Raw genomic sequence first — 16,473 nt, 5'->3', positions numbered from 1 at the left:
GACACAAAGGGAAACATTCAGTAAGGTCACAGCTGGGTTTAATGATAAGTTCACAGCACCCCCTGAACAGTGCTGCACACCTCACTGGGAGTAATTATCGTTTTGGAAGGTGTCTACTGCCTCCTCCTTGGAAAGCAGTAGGGAGTTTGGGAAGGCAATGGGGGATTTGGCAAGCCAGTGGAGAGTTTGGGAATTCAGTGGGGAGTTTGGGGAGGCAGTGGGAAGTTTGGGAAGGCACTGGGAGTTGACTGGAGTTTTTAAGACAGACAGACAGAGAGAGAGAGAGAGAGAGAGAGAGAGAGAGAGAGAGAGAGAGAGAGAGAGAGAGAGAGAGAGAGAGAGAGAGAGAGAGAGAGAGAGAGAGATTATAAATAAAGATACGCACAGAAGCTGATAAACGGGCAACAATGCATAAGGAGACTCCACAACAAGATATCAAGTATTATATCCATGAACAGCACCCACCTACATTCACTCACTAACCAGGCTGATCTGTACTGTACTTCTGTGTATGGCAATGAACTGCAGTAAATATGAACCAGTATTTTTTCTGTCATTCTTGTTCTCTTTTACCTCAGGCAGTGCAGTGCAGACTCCAAGGCTCCCCAAGTGTACAGCATTGTTGTGTGTGTGGATGGGGTGTGTGTGCCAGACTCCTCACACTCTGTATTGGTAGGTTGGGAGAGAGAGAGAGAGAGAGAGAGAGAGAGAGAGAGAGAGAGAGAGAGAGAGAGAGAGAGAGAGAGAGAATCATTACCTGTACATTTGTGTCACATGTATATTTTAGCTATATAAAGTGATTAAGTCCGTGTGTGTGTGTGTGTGTGTGTGTGTGTGTGTGTGTGTGTGTGTGTGTGTGTGTGTGTGAACCATTTCCTCACTGACACAAGCCCTTCAGGAGACATTTTTCCTTCATTCAAATAAGCCATAGTAATTTCATTTCACTAAGCTAAAATAAAAATGGTAAAACATGAATTAATCTGCATCCATCCCTTCTTTGAACTTTAAGTGGTATGTGTCCTTTGAAAATACCATTAACTTGTATCTTTTTATTCAGCTTGGGCAGCTACAACAGCCAGATTTGTACACCAACTCTCTCCTTCTCTCATCTCTTTCTCTCAGCATTCGTCTCCCCACTTACCTCTTCTCTTCCTCCTCTCATCCTTCTCTCTCTCATCATTCTGACCTTCATTTATTTTTGTCTATGCATGTTTTCTCATTTTTGCATGCACTAACTCATTCTCTCATCTCTTTCACTATTCTTCTCTCCATTTATTTCTGTTCTTGCATGCTCTCATTCTCTCTCTCTCTCTCTCTCTCTCTCTCTCTCTCTCTCTCTCTCTCTCTCTCTCTCTCTCTCTCTCTCTCTCTCTCTCTCTCTCTCTCTCTCTCTCTCTCTCTCTCTCTCTCTCTCTCTCTCTCTCTAGCACTCTATTCCCTTCTTCCATTCATTAGAGGTCATCCCCTTACACCCACAGCATGTATTGCACTCATACACATCTCCTCCTCCCTTTCTCTCCCAGTTCTACATGTTTCTCTCATGTCTCATCTCATCTCCTCATCTCCTCATCCTCCTGTGTCACTCTCTCCTTAGTATGGCTGGGCAAGGTCACCTACTATTGAGACAGTAGCTCTTCTTTGGTCATTGCCAGGCTCTCTTTTGGATCTTCATGGCAATTTCCACAACAGCAAACACTGCAAGCTTGACCACACTGATCTTGTCTCCAGTGAAGCTAAGAGTGGGAATGTTTTTACCAAGTATGTGTTGTGTTGTGGAGTTTTTAGTTTAGTTTTAATCACTGTCCTTCCTTAATCTGTTACTGGAATCATGAAAACACCCTTGCAAACCATAACAACATCTGCTAAAACCTGTTAAAGTATCATTAACCCTTTTAAACCATTACTTGAATCACAGAAACATCCTTGCAAACCCTGACAACATCCACTGAAACTTGTTAAACTGTCACTAGCATTATTAAACCATTACTTGATCATAAAAACACCCTTGAAAGTCCTGGTAACATCCATTAAAGTCTGTTAAACTATTACTAACCATATGAAACCATTACTTGAATCATGAAAATGCCCTTGAAAACACTGATAACATCCACTAAAGCCTTTTAAATTACCACTCCAATCAGGGGAGCTCCAAACACTATTAGAGCCTGTTGATAAAGAAAAGGCACTGGGATATTGGGGAATGCACATTTCAAGCTGTAGCCTTACCTCACATCCTTAACTCTCATAACAGGGCCTTTGTTGGAGGCGTCCCCTGTGATATAGTGGACGACAACCTGGAGCTCTGTGACACACTGACAAGGGAGAAGGTTACTTGTCGCTCCAAGGCTAAGCTGGTCGGCCCCATGAATGTCAGTGTCTGCGTTACCGGAAGAGGCGCGTCTGAAGTGACCAAGATAGGAAGGTACGTGGACTCCCAGGACAGGCTGTACCAGTTCCTCACATATGCTGGTGTGTACATATAATGTGCCTGCACGTGTATGCATGTGAATCTAGTCTTACCTTATGTTACCTAAACCAGTGTAACCTGACTTTATCCTGACTACTGAAAAATAACTGTATAGGAATTAAGCTTGTAATGCCCTGTGTTTTAGCAGTAGATTGTTGTGTTTTTCTTAGTTTTCACAGGGTGTCCTGCAAGTTTAGTTACACACTTTAGGTATGATAGTTCAAGTAATTCTAAGTTGAAAATACTCTATACACATATGCTGTGTTTTGTTTTATTTTGTGAGAAATTAATGTGTAGCTAAGTTGTGAGTTGCGGGAGCTGCTTGCCTGGGTGTGCCTCCGCCTCCTTCCTCCCCTCCTTGGCTCGCTACGTACTCTCGTGATGCTGCGTAGCATTAAGTGATACATTTTTGTGTACATTGTATGCAGTCAAATCCTTACAGGAAATAGCAAATAACAGATTAAATTTTTGTATGTGCCAGTGAAGAAAATGTGCAGGTAACACAGCAATACAGCGGTTATTCAGTGCCACTTTTTAAAACACACATGGCAGTTCACTGCAAATGTCATCCCCTTTGACAGTTATCATCTTGACATTTAAATGGCAAGCCTTGTCAATCAAGTGATAGCCAAAGTGCATCTTTTTGCTCCTGTCATTCCTTATCTGCTCTGCAGCTTCCTTAATGCTGTGAATCAACTCCTCTCTGTAACTTGATTTGTTCTTGTATACCAAGGATTTCATGAGTCCCCAAAGGAAAGAAATCCGTTGGTGTTAGGTGAGGGGATCTTGTTGGCTATTCCTGTGGGCCTCCACCACCTATCCATCATCAGGAGACTGATCCCAGGGAAGCCACTCCCACAATACACAACTTACAGGTTAATTTCTCACAAAATAAAGCAAACAGCATGTGTGTGTATAGAGTATTTTTGACTTAGGATTAGTTGAACTATCATATCCTAAGGTATGTACCTTAATTCATGGTACACCCTGTATTGTTAGTACACACACACACACACACACACACACACACACACACACACACACACACACACACACACACACACACACACACACACACACACACACACACACACACACACACACACACACTGCGCTGCCCAGCTAATTGGACACATCCACAGCAGCTCTAAGGAGTTACCTAAGTTTTGGTTGTACAGGGGGCCGAGCTTGAGTCCTGTCTCTATAAGAGGGAATTGTGTGATGTGTGAGTGCAGGGGAAGTGAAGTGTAAATTGGGAAGTGAGCAAAAAAGGTGAATGGGAGAGTAGTGTATGGGTAAACATTGTCTTGTCAGTGATACCAAGAAGGAAGATGGTGGCGGACACAGCAAATATTTTTGAGGGTTTCAAGGAAGAAGACCTCAGTGTAGCTTATACAAATAAACAAATATGGAAAATTGAAGAAAATGTGAAAATATGATAAATTCATAACTTAGTAGCAATAATAAAGACATGGAAGGAAGAGAGAGAGAGGTGGGTGGTGGCAATGTAAAAATATATCCAGTGATATAATAGAGATGAAGAAGAGGAAGATGGAAAGAGAAAAAGAAAACAAAGAACTGAGAGAAGAGGTGACAATAATAGTGAACTTAAACAAGAAGTACTATAAAGAAATCAAGAAACTCAAGGAAGAGAATGAGGAGTTAAAGAAAGCTTTACAAGAGAGAGAGAGAGAGAGAGAGAGAGAGAGAGAGAGAGAGAGAGAGAGATTAAGGTTGGGAAAGTGAAAGAGTCAGTGACAGCAGAAGTCAAAAGTTGGAAAGAAGAGAGAGAACAACAACAAAAGGTGAATATAGATAAGATCATAAGGCAACAGCAACAGGAACACAATAAGGACATGGAAAAGCAATTGATTAAAATAATAAAGGAAAAAAGTAATCTTGTGAGAGACATTGTACAGAGAAAGATGTTTGTGGTGGTATTTGGGGTCAAGGAGAAGAACTTACTAATGAAAATAGCTAGAGAGAAAGAAGAGGCAAAAAAGACTAAGGAAATTATAGCAGAAGTGGCGGAGGAAGGAGAGGAGATAGTTGAACAAATTGAAGAGGTTTACAGGATTGGAAAATACAATGAAAATGGAACAAGACCAATGAAAATAAGATTCATGGCACAAACAGCAGTGAAATATGTCTTGCAAAGAACAAGAAAATTGGCAAAAGTAGAAGGAATGAATAAATATGAATAAAGGAGAGAGAAGTAAACTGAAAGAGTAAAGTAGAGGAAAGTAGTAGAGTAGAGGCCCAGTCAAAAAATGAGGAGAGAACACAAGAACAAGCGAGGAGATTTGCTTGGAAAGTTGTGGACATGAAAGTGAGGAAATGGTGCCACAAAGATGCCACACCAAGCAGAAGTTTAAAGATTATGTATACTAATGTAGATGGTTTGGTGTTGAGCCAAATGGAACTTAAAGACTACCTAAAGAACAATAAACCAGATGTGGTTTGTTTAATTTAAATCATACTAAGAGGAAATAAAGTTGGAATTTGCAAAGGAAGGTTGTAGTGCATGGAGGAGAGACAGAAAAGGAAAGGGAGGAAGAGCAACAATGATATTGGTAAAAGAGGATATTGTTGTTGAGGAAGTTGAATATGGCGATGGAATGGCAGAAACTTTGAGTGTTGTGATTAAGATCAAATGAAATGAAAAAAAGGAAAGTTACTGTGATGTACATACCACCAAAAACTAATGTATGGGAAACTGATAGATATAAAACTATACAACTAAAAACAAGAAATAGCACAGGAAATGATAAGGAAAAGTAACAAAGTGCTTTTAGTAGGCAGCTTCAACACTAAAGGAATGAACTGGCAGAAGATGGAAGTGAAAGAAAATGTTGGGTCATGGAGTAAACTTATTTTTCATATATATTTACTTATTTATTTTTTATGTAGGAGGGACACTGGCAAAGGGAAACAAAAATCCAATAAAAAAAAAAAGCTCACTGTGATACCAGACCCGGATTAGGTCAGAAGTAGTAGTCAAGAATTGAAGGATATGTGTCTTGAAACCTCCCTCTTAAAAGAGTTCAAATCATAGGAAGGTGGAAATACAGAAGCAGGCAGGGAGTTCCAGAGTTTACCAGAGAAAGGGATGAGTGACTGAGTGAGAATACTGGTTAACTCTTTCATTAGAGAGGTGGACAGAACAGGGATGAGAGAAACAAGTCTTGTGCAGTGAGGCCATGGGAGGAGGGGAGACATGCAGTTAGCAAGATCAGAAGAGCAGTTAGCATGAAAATAGTGGTAGAAGACAGCTAGAGATGCAACATTGCAGCAATGAGAAAGAGGCTGAAGACAGAAGAGAGTTGATGAGATGAAAAGCTTTTGATTCCATCCTGTCTAGAAGACTGGTATGAGTGGAATCCCCCAGACATGTGAATCATACTCCATACATAGACAGATAAGGCTCCTGTACAGAGTTAGTAGCTGGAAGGGTGAGAAAAAATAACAGAGATGTCTCAGAACACCTAACTTCATAGAAGATGTTTTAGCTAGAGATGAGATGTGAAGTTTCCAGTTCAGAATACAAGTAAAGATGTTCAGTTTAGAAGAGGGGGACAGTTGAGTGTCATTGAAGAAGAGGGGATAGTTGTCTGGAAGGTTGTGTTGAGTTGATAGATGGAGGAATTGAGTTTTTGAGGCATTGAACAATACCAAGTTTGCTTTACTCCGATCAGAAATTTTTGAGAGATCAGAAGTCAGGCGTTGTGTGGCTTCCCTGCATGAACTGTTTACTTCCTGAAGGGTTGGACGTCTACGAAAAGATGTGAAAAAGTGCAGGGTGATATCACCAGCATACCATGCTTACCATGATGGTGAATACAATGAGACAGTGGGTGAACGAACTTACAAGATACAAAGAAGAAGAACCATCACAGTTGGACTTAGTGTTTACAAAAAATCCCAGAAAGTAGACCAAGTATACATTGTCTGAGTCCACTGGGAAGAATTGATCATGTGACAATAGAAATAATGCCACAGGAGGAAAAAGTGTTGCACAGGAATGAACAATTTTGAAATGGGAGACAGAACTATTCTAAGGCAAACTTTGCAGAACTTAATAAATTTTATGGAAAAAATAACTGGGAAGAACTAAATAAAGGTAAAAATTTACCTTTAAATTTGTGCCAAGTTATAAAGTGTAAATTGGGAAGCATGAATGGTATAATGGCAGGTGAGTAGAAGCAAAAAGGAAAAAGGACAGGGCTTGGAGGAAATGATGAAACAACTGAACACAAATACTAGGGAAGAATACAGAAAGGCAAGGAATGAATATGGTATAATAAGAAAAGAAGAAGAAAGAAATTTTGAAAGTGAGATAATAAGAAAATGCAAGGAAGAGCCCAAACTCTTCTACAGATACATAAACAGGAAAATGAAACATAGGGATGACATAAACAAGTTAAGAAGAGAAGGAAGAATTTATGAAACTACTGAGGAGATGAGTGAACTAATGAATGAGAGTTTTCAGTCCACATTTACAAAGGAAACTGATTTTGTGGCACTGAAAGTGGTATCACAGAATGAGGGAATACAGGAAATACAAGTAAAGAGACAACAAATCAAGAAACTGCTGAAGAGCTGGATGTTAGAAAAGCTGTGGGACCAGATCAAGTAAATGGATGGATATTAAAGGAATGCAGAGAACAAATGGAAAAACCCATATGGGATATAATTAACAGCTTGTTGAGAGAAGGAAAAGTACCAAGGGAATGGAAAAGAGCTAACAAAGTCCCAATATACAAACAGGGAAGTTAAATGGAACCATTGAATTACAGACTAGTGTCACTAACAAGTATTGTAAGCAAGCTTTGTGAAATAGTAATTAAAGACAGATGGGTGCAGTATTTAGAAGATGAAAAGATAATTACAGAAAAGCAATTTGGATTCAGGAAAGGGATATCCTGTGTCACAAATCTACTGAGCTTCTATACAAGAGTAATAGATGGAGTGCAAGAGAGGGATGGATGGGTTTGTGCAGTACACCTGGATCTCTAAAAAAGCATTTGATAAAGTTCCACACAAAAGTCTTATGTGGAAGTCAGAGAATGAAGGAGGGCTAAAGGGAGCAATGTTGAGATAGACAGAAGATTATTGACAAGGGAGGGAATTGAGAACAGTAATCAGAGACACTAATTCAAGTTGGCGCAAAGTGACAAGTGAGGTACCACAAGGATCTGTGTTGGCACCTATTATGTTTCAAATATATGTAAATGATATGACAGAGGATCTAAATAGTTATATAAACCTTTTTGCTGATGATGCAAAAATAATGAAAATAGTAAAGGATGAAAATGACTGCAAGGAGTTACAAAAGGATATTGACAAGATACATACATAGAGCCAAAGATGGAAACTAGAATTCAATGCCAGAAAATGCCATGTGTTGGAAATAGGAAAAAGTAAAAAGATATCTTCATTGAATTACAAAATGGGAAGAGAAATAATAACAAAAAATTCATGAAGAAAAAGAAGGCACATAAACATAATATTTGGCTCTACATACAGCTTTTTAACAGACATTAGGGTGGCATTTAACTATTTAGATAGAGAAATAATGAAGAAAATTATAACAAGAATGATATAACCTAAATTGGAGCACGCAGCGTTAGTTTGGGCTCCAAATAGGAAAAAAAAGACATACAGAAACTGGAGAGAATACAGAGGATAGCAACAAAGACGGTACCAGAACTGAAAGACTTAAGCTATGAAGAAAGACTTGAAGAGATGGGATTACCAACGCTACAAGAGAGAAGAGTAAGAGGAGACCTGATAACAATGTACAAATTAGTAAACAATATAGGAAGAATAGACAGAATTGACTTGCTATCACAGATGGAAGAGGGAGAGAGATGGGCAAGGGGACATGGGAAGAAAATAAAGAAGAGTGGATGTTTGAGCGGCACCAAGAAATGCAGCTTCCTGTATCAAACTATTGAAATCTGGAATGATTTGAAGGAAGAGGTGGTTGTGGCAAACAGTGTACACATGTTTAAAGAGAAACTGGATAAATATGGTTATGGAGACAGGACAAAATAAACTTTGGCTCGTGCCCTGTACAATGCACACGCACGCACACACACACACACACACACACACACACACACACACACACACACACACACACACACACACACACACACACACACACACACACACACACACACACACACACACACACACACACACACACAGATACCAACATCACCCTATTCACGTCATACATTATATAACTTCATAAACAGTGTTTCTCATCTGTTTGAGAATAAAATAAAGAGTGGATGTTTGAGCTACATCAAGAAATAGTTTCCCGTATCGAACTCTTGAAATCTGGAATGATTTGAAGAAAGAAGTGGTTTTGGCAAACGGTGTACACATGTTTAAAGAGAAACTGAATAAGCATGGTTATGGAGACAGGACAAAATGAACTTTGGCTTGTGCCCTGTACAATACAACTAGGTAAATACACACACACACACACACACACACACACACACACACACACACACACACACACACACACACACACACACAGACATCAATGTCACCCAGTTCATATTGCCATGCATTATATAACATCATAAACAATGTCAAACAATGTTTCTCATCCATTTCTGATGTTTTTTTCACATTTTCCTCTCGTGCTGGTGAGTCTTGTGATGCCCACTCATCACAAAACTTCTTAGCCACTCCATTGCCTTCTTGTTTACTGTATAAAACTTTGTGTTCTTGTTATTTATTACATTAATATGCTCTTTTACCATGTTAATGAGGATTTCCTTATCAAAAAATGATAAAGGAGTAGCCCAACAAACCGTCACTTCTTTGCTGGTTGCCATGGTGACTGCAGCAGATGTAAACAAATTCGTGTTTCTCATACATTTTTTTCTGTCAGTGATGTGCTGAGTTGGGCAGGAATATGAGATGTAAGCATTGGTGACCACTCATGCTTGCCCACCCCGCTGATTGACAACCTTGGTGAACTTTGGATTTTTGAAAGTAAGGACTTCCCCACTATCTTGATTGTCTGGTGCAGTTTGGCCAGGTGATCACTAGCATTGGCAGAAGGTTTAAAAGTATGGCAATTAAGCATATGATACAGCAACATCAGAAAATGTCTGTTTCATATAATTCCCCACTGGAGCTTCTCTATTCCACTTGATTGCCATTGCTTTATGTGAAATTGACTAGGTTTAAATGTGATAAATGCACCTCAAACATTTCAGATTTAGACAAACTCGATATATGCATCATTAATGTACTCCCCTTGAAAAATCTTTGGTGCCTGAAAAATATTGCATTATAATTTGAGAGATGAAGGGCTACATGTAGTACAATCAGCAAATAAGTTATTTTGCATATCTACGGACATAAGTTTTTTTTTATTTACTCATGAGGACTATGGTCACAGGTTTCCCTCTCTGTTTAGCAGTCTTAACTCTTTATGATGTGTCACTGGGCTTGCGTAAATATATATATATATATATATATATATATATATATATATATATATATATATATATATATATATATATATATATATATATATATATATATATATATATATATATATATATATATATATATATATATATATATATATATATATATATATATATATACCAATCGGAGTACAAAAAACTATTAAGCTTATGACAACACTAAATCAGTGCCTAATATTAGCCAGCATGAATGAAATATTTTCATATTGTTTATGCAGTTTCTTCAAATGCTGGATGCAGACACTTATTTGTATTTCATTATACCATAATTAATGGCTTATAAGACACATGGACTCAATAAGACGCACTTCAGTTTGGGCAGGCATAAAAAAAAAAAAAAAAAAGGTAAGTGAACAGGTTTAAGCTCTGAATATGAAGTGGAGGGCTTCACCTGACATTTGAAGCCCTCTTATATGTATTCAGATCCTTATTAGATCTCAATATTTTACATTTAAAAAACCTTAATATTTGCCAGGGCCTACCAACACTAGTACTTAGACTAATCCTGCTGTGAGATGTAAACAAATGTGGCATAGACAGTGACATTGTCAGAGGCCAGATTGTAATAAAGTTTGTACATCACATTTTTTTTATCATCATTCTACACATGATCCTAGTTGTATATTTTAGTACATTTTCAAAGCATAAGGATGTGTGAAAACAGATTCACCTTATTCTCTACAATGTATTTTTATTTGAAATATTCAGTACAAACCATCACTGTGAGTCACCCTACTTCATGACACTCTCTTCACTTATAAAATCTTTTATTTTGTTAGGTAGTAAGCTATTTTTTAAGAATGCAATAGTTTCTCATTAGCTTCAAGTTTTGTTGAACATGTATGCAAGGTAAGAATCTTAAAAGATAGGTACAATTCCAGTTGTATGGAGGTGTGTCTTACCTCAAGGAATAATGGCATCATACTAAGAAACGCAGTGAATCCTGCAGTTGTCACCAGGTTTGGTTTGCAACCAACTGCAAGTTTGTTTTGGTACATGAAATGTAAGAGTCATCACCTAATTTCTTCCTGACTGGTGTTATTTTATGTGAATTACTAGTAAGTACGACCTGTTATGCATTGTTATCTTGTAAAAAAGAGTTGTTTTTGTGGTATAGAATTGATCATCACTTTGTTTATGTATGTGAAGATGTTTGGGATTTAATCTAAGGGCCACTGTTGCCACAGACTTACCACTGGCCACTGTCCCAAAGCTGAACCTTGGTCTTATAAGATGCAGGCTCATTTTCTGAGACTTTTTTGGGGGAGAAAAAAGGTGCGTTTTATGTCATCAAAAACAATATTTTGTTCATTCGTAAATATCATTTGCAAGACTTCCAAAATAATGTTAATGATTGCATACATATTTTAAACATTTGCAACATGCATTCTGGAGCCAGTTCCCACCCAGTCCTTCTCACCACCTCTCCCACCACACTGCTCTTCTCCACTCAGTGTTATTACTCCACATCCACAGGCCATCACTAGCAGACCTCTTGGGTGGTTTCCAAGACCCCAGCTTGGCCTTCAAGACACTTAACCATACCAGGGTCTTCCTCCAGCAGCTCACCAGAATATAACTGGATAACTTGCCTGCTGCCAGCGCCTCCAGGCCTCTAGAGGTTGTGGCACCACAGCCTGCACAGCCCCTCAAATCCCCAACAAGAACAAGAACACAACAGGGTAGTGGGAGTGATGGCTTCAAGACACACTGCCACTGTACAGGGCAGCTGTTACTCTTGTACATCATGTGCTGCTTACAAGACTGTGTCTAAAAATCTGAGAGGAAAAAGTAAAAGCTCACAGGACTGGTTGACGAGACAGCTAAATGACCCTTATGTGAAGTTGACCAAGCAACATCAGTGCAGGTGAGCCTCAGCACTCTCTTTTACCCCTTCCTTTCCCACATTAGCCATCTTCCCACTCCCTCCCCAGGAAGGCCCCTATGATCATTAGCCAATGCAAGACACTGCAATAGAGTGACAGTGTATACCTGTTTTTTGGGGCCACTTCTTGGTAAATATGTTGATCATGATAATTTTTCAGACTGAGATAAATTTTTTTACTGCTCAAAATATTATGCTTTTTCAAAAGGAGATAGTGACATTGAATAATCTTAGCTATAGCAGCTCCTCATGAAGCAGCTAAATTATGTGGATATTGGTGATGAATACATACTGTACAATATGGGTGTGAGGGTTGTTTTAGGGTCACTCGGTTACATTAGTGACGTGATCCATCGTACACTGCGTCACAAATTGTAAGTCCATGCTGACAGGGTTTACTTGGAGAGATATAGTGTGATGCATGTGTTCGTATGTTTGTTTCCAGTATGTAATGATGCATGCTCTCTTGCATCTCTTTTGTTCAGCAAATGAGAACTGTACTTTTAATGACATTAGAATGTCGTTAAATGTCACTTACTTCCAGGCAATGCATCATTTATTTTCAGCCAGTCACCTGAGTGCAGTGCACACAAATTTAAATACTTGGATTTTATCATGCAGTTCCATAAGCAAGGCATACAATTCTTAAGATTGCACAGTGTTTTGCCAAAATTAGTTGAGTGCTGAACAATCGATGGCACCAGTACCCTTTGAGGATGAGGAAGAGGAGGTCTGCAAACCACACCTTAGACTCTTTATTTTTTCTATTAAGGTTTAGGTCTGGTTATGTTAGGTTAATGTCCTTAACCCATAAACTGCAACATTTATCATATGATGAACAGCATGTAACTGTGACTTACATCATATGATATGAAGGCTCTTTTTAATCTTGGCAGCCTGTATTTTGCACCCATATGTCTTGAAATGATGTTTGGCAACTCAGAGTGAGCGAGCCCACACACACTCTCTCTCTCTCTCTCTCTCTCTCTCTCTCTCTCTCTCTCTCTCTCTCTCTCTCTCTCTCTCTCTCTCTCTCTCTCTCTCTCTCTCTCTCTCTCTCTCTCTCTCTCTCTCTCTCTCTCCTCTCTCTCTCTCTCTCTCTCTCTCTCTCTCTCTCTCTCTCTCTCTCTCTCTCTCTCTCTCTCTCTCTCTCTCTCTCTCTCTCTCTCTCTCTCTCTCTCTCTCTCTCTCTCTCTCTCTCTCTCTCTCTCTCTCTCTCTCTCTCTTCCATGTGTGTGTGTGTGTGTGTGTGTATTTACCTAGTTGTGGTGTACGGGAGGGAGTAATCTCATAGTACCCTGTCCCTATATCTATCAGTTTGGTTTTAAAAGCACTGACAGTTTCGGCATTGACAACGTCTTCACTGAGTTCATTCCATTTGTTCTCATTTCAGTGAGGAAAACTATACTTCTTAATGTCTCTTCTACAGTTAACTTTCTTCAACTTCTTGCTGTGACCCCTTGTACTCTCTGTGTCTAAATTTATAAAAATCTTCTTTCTTCACATTTTCCATACCATTTATCATTCTATAGATGTTTATTAAATCTCCTCTCTCTCTCCTATTTTCAAGGGTAGGAATTTCCAACATTCTTAATCTTTCTTCATAGGTCAATTTACTCAACTCTGAAACCATCTTAGTGACTGCTCTTTATGCTTTTTCTAATTTTATAATATTCCTCTGTGTATGATGAGACCACACCACTGCTGCATATTCCAATCTTAGTCTTATCATGGAAATCAACAACTTTTTATCATTTCTTCCAATTATGAGTGCCATTCTTATTCTTTTTAACAATTTCACTGTCTCCAGTAATTTTATCAATGTGTCAAATTTTCAGTAACTGTTACTCCCAAATCTACTTCCTCTTTTGACTTCTTTAACTTCACACCATCCATATCATAATAATATTGTATTCTTTTCTTACTCTTACCAAACTCCATTACTTTGCATTTACTCAAATGGAATTCCATTTGCCAAGATTTACTCCATCTATTTATCTTATTTAAATCATCTTGCAATACCATACAGTCATTTACATTATCTATCCTTCTCATCAGTTTAGCATCATCTGCAAATAAGTTCATATAACTATCTGTTTTTTCATTTATGTCGTTCACATATATTACAAACTTTATCGGTCCTAAAACTGACCCCTGTGGGACACCACTAGTTACTTTTAGCCAAGATGAATTCTGGTCTTGTATTATAGTTCTCATCTCTCTGTCATCCAGATAATCCTCCATTCACTCCAGCTGTCTTCCTCCAAATTTTCCATAATTTTTTAATCTTCCTTAGCAATCTTTGGGATGTACTTTGCTTTCTTCAAGTCTAAGTAGACACCATCCACCCATCCATCTCTCTCCTGCACAATATTAACTATCCTTGAATGAAAGGACAGTAAGTTTATGGAGCATGATCTTCCCCTTTTAAATCCAAATTAACAATTTACTAAAACTTCATCTTTTTCCAAGTGTTCCATCCATCTTTCCTTTATTGTTCTTTCACATAATTTTCCTTCAGGAGGAGGCAGTAGACACCTGCTAAAACAATAATTACTCCCAGTGAGGTCTAAAGCACTGGATCAGGGGGTACTGTGAACTTATCATTAAACCTAGCTGTGATCTCACTGAACTTTTCCTTTTGTGTCTCACAACACAAGGGGGCAGTCACAGCCTGCCCTATAAAGACAACTCTCTTCCTCCACACAAAACTACAAGCACCTAATAACACATACAACCTTCACTCAAAATTTCAAAATTCATGGCAACTCCTACACCAGCTTTGGAGTCCTCATCTGGGGAGGGGACCACAAATGTCCCCTGGTTGGACTGCTCTGCTGATGACGACCCTAAGTATCTTGACACCCCCTCAATTTTTTCTTCATTTACTTCTGCAACGTTTGTGATCTAAGATCTAATTTTCAATCTGTAGAACACCACCTCTCCTCTTCTAAACCTCATCTTCTTTTCCTCACTGAAACTCAGGTGCCTGAGGCAACTGACAGTAGCTCTTTTTCTGTTCCCTCCTACTTTCTCTATCCTCATTTTCAATTCAAAGCTGGATGTTGCATTTATGTGTGCAACAATTTAACCTGCTCTCATGTCCATGCTCTTGAATCTTCCGAGTTTTCCACTATCTGGCTACGACTACAGAGTCACTCTCAAACTAAATTTATCTGTGCTGTATATCTCTCACCTAACTCCTCTGACTATAAGAAATTCTTTGTCTACTTAACTTCCAAAGTGGAGCACATTCTGACACTCTTCCCTTTTTGCAGAGATCTCCATTCTTGGAGACTTCAGTGTTCACCACCAGCTTTGGCTTTCCTCTCTCTTCACTGACCATCCTGGTGAACTAGCCTTCAACTTTGCTATCCTCCACGACCTAGAGCAATTAGTGCAACACCCTACTTGTATTTCTGACCGTCTTGGAGATATGCCCAACATTCTTGACTTCTTCCTGATCTCTAATCCTTCTGTTTATGCTGTCACCCTCTCTATTCCATTGAGCTCCTCCGATCACAGTCTCATATCTGTATCTTGTCCTATCACTCCAATCCCTCCTCAGCATCCCCCTAAGCAAAGGTGCCTCTGGCATTTTGCCTCTGCTAGTTGGGGGGACCTGAGGAGGTATTTTGCTGATTTTCCTTGGAATGACTACTGCTTCTGTGTCAGAGACCCATCTTTGTGTGCTGAATGCATAACAGAGGTGATAGTGTCTGGCATGGAGGCATACATTCCTCTCTCTTTTTCTCGGACTAAACCTTCCAAACCTTGGTTGAACACAACTTGTTCTCGTGCTATACATGATAGAGAGGAGGCCCACAAAAGGTACTTAGGCCTTCCATCACCAGAATCTCATGCACTTTATATTTCTGTCCGGAACCATGCCAAGTCTGTTCTCCAACTAGTCAAAAACTCCTTCATTAATAGAAAGTGTCAAAATCTTTCAAGATCTAACTACCCTCATGACTCTGACATCTAGCCAAAAATATCTCCTGGCATCTAGCCAAAAATATCTTCAATAACTTTGCTTCCTCTTCTTCTTTCCCTCCTTTATTTCAACCAGATAGCACCACTACCATCACATCTATCTCTAAAGCTAAACTCTTTGCTCAAACCTTTGCTAAAAACTCTACCTTGAACGATTCTGGGCTTGTTCCTTCCTCTCCTCCACCCCCTAACTACTTCATGCTACCTATTAAAATTCTTCAGTATGATGTTTTCCATGCCCTTGCTGGCCTAAACCCTCGAAAGGCTTATGGACCTGATGGGGTCCCTCCTATTGTTCTCCGAAACTGTGCCTCCGTGCTTGCACCTTGCCTAGTCAAACTCTTTCAGCACTGTCTGTCAACATCTACCTTTCCTTCTTGCTGAAAGTTTGCCTACATTCAGCCTGTTCCTAAAAAGGGCGACCGTTCTAATCCCTCAAACTACTCTCCTATTGCTTTAATTTCCTGCCTATCTAAAGTTTTTTAATCTATCCTTAACAGGAAGATACTTAAACATCTGTCACTTCACAAACTTCTATCTGATTGCCAGTATGGGTTCTGTCAAAGCCGCTCTACTGGTGATCTTCTGGCTTTCCTTACTGAGTCTTG

General features: G+C 39.1%; 1 protein-coding gene across 9 annotated transcripts in view; it reads left to right on the top strand.

Moving 5' to 3' along the window:
* Positions 1–16,473, top strand: part of LOC135098357 (uncharacterized) — a 49,809-nt gene that overhangs the window by 8,320 nt on the left and 25,016 nt on the right. For 2 of the 9 annotated variants that reach the window (XM_064000689.1, XM_064000688.1), the window contains 5 exons: positions 579–672; positions 2,252–2,469; positions 9,381–9,484; positions 10,869–11,045; positions 11,464–11,854. The gene's annotated coding sequence lies outside the window, so the exon portion shown is untranslated. Of the gene's footprint in view, positions 1–578; positions 673–1,132; positions 2,470–9,380; positions 9,485–10,868; positions 11,046–11,463; positions 11,855–16,473 lie in introns of those variants that run through there. The other 7 variants (XM_064000691.1, XM_064000697.1, XM_064000693.1 and 4 more) reach the window with 7 other exon arrangements.

Source organism: Scylla paramamosain, unplaced genomic scaffold (assembly GCF_035594125.1).
Source record: "Scylla paramamosain isolate STU-SP2022 unplaced genomic scaffold, ASM3559412v1 Contig57, whole genome shotgun sequence".
In the NCBI taxonomy this organism is placed as follows: Eukaryota; Metazoa; Arthropoda; class Malacostraca; order Decapoda; family Portunidae; genus Scylla; species Scylla paramamosain.
The sequence above is the reverse complement of the archived record's forward strand: the minus strand, read 5'-3'. Positions and strand labels throughout refer to the sequence as shown.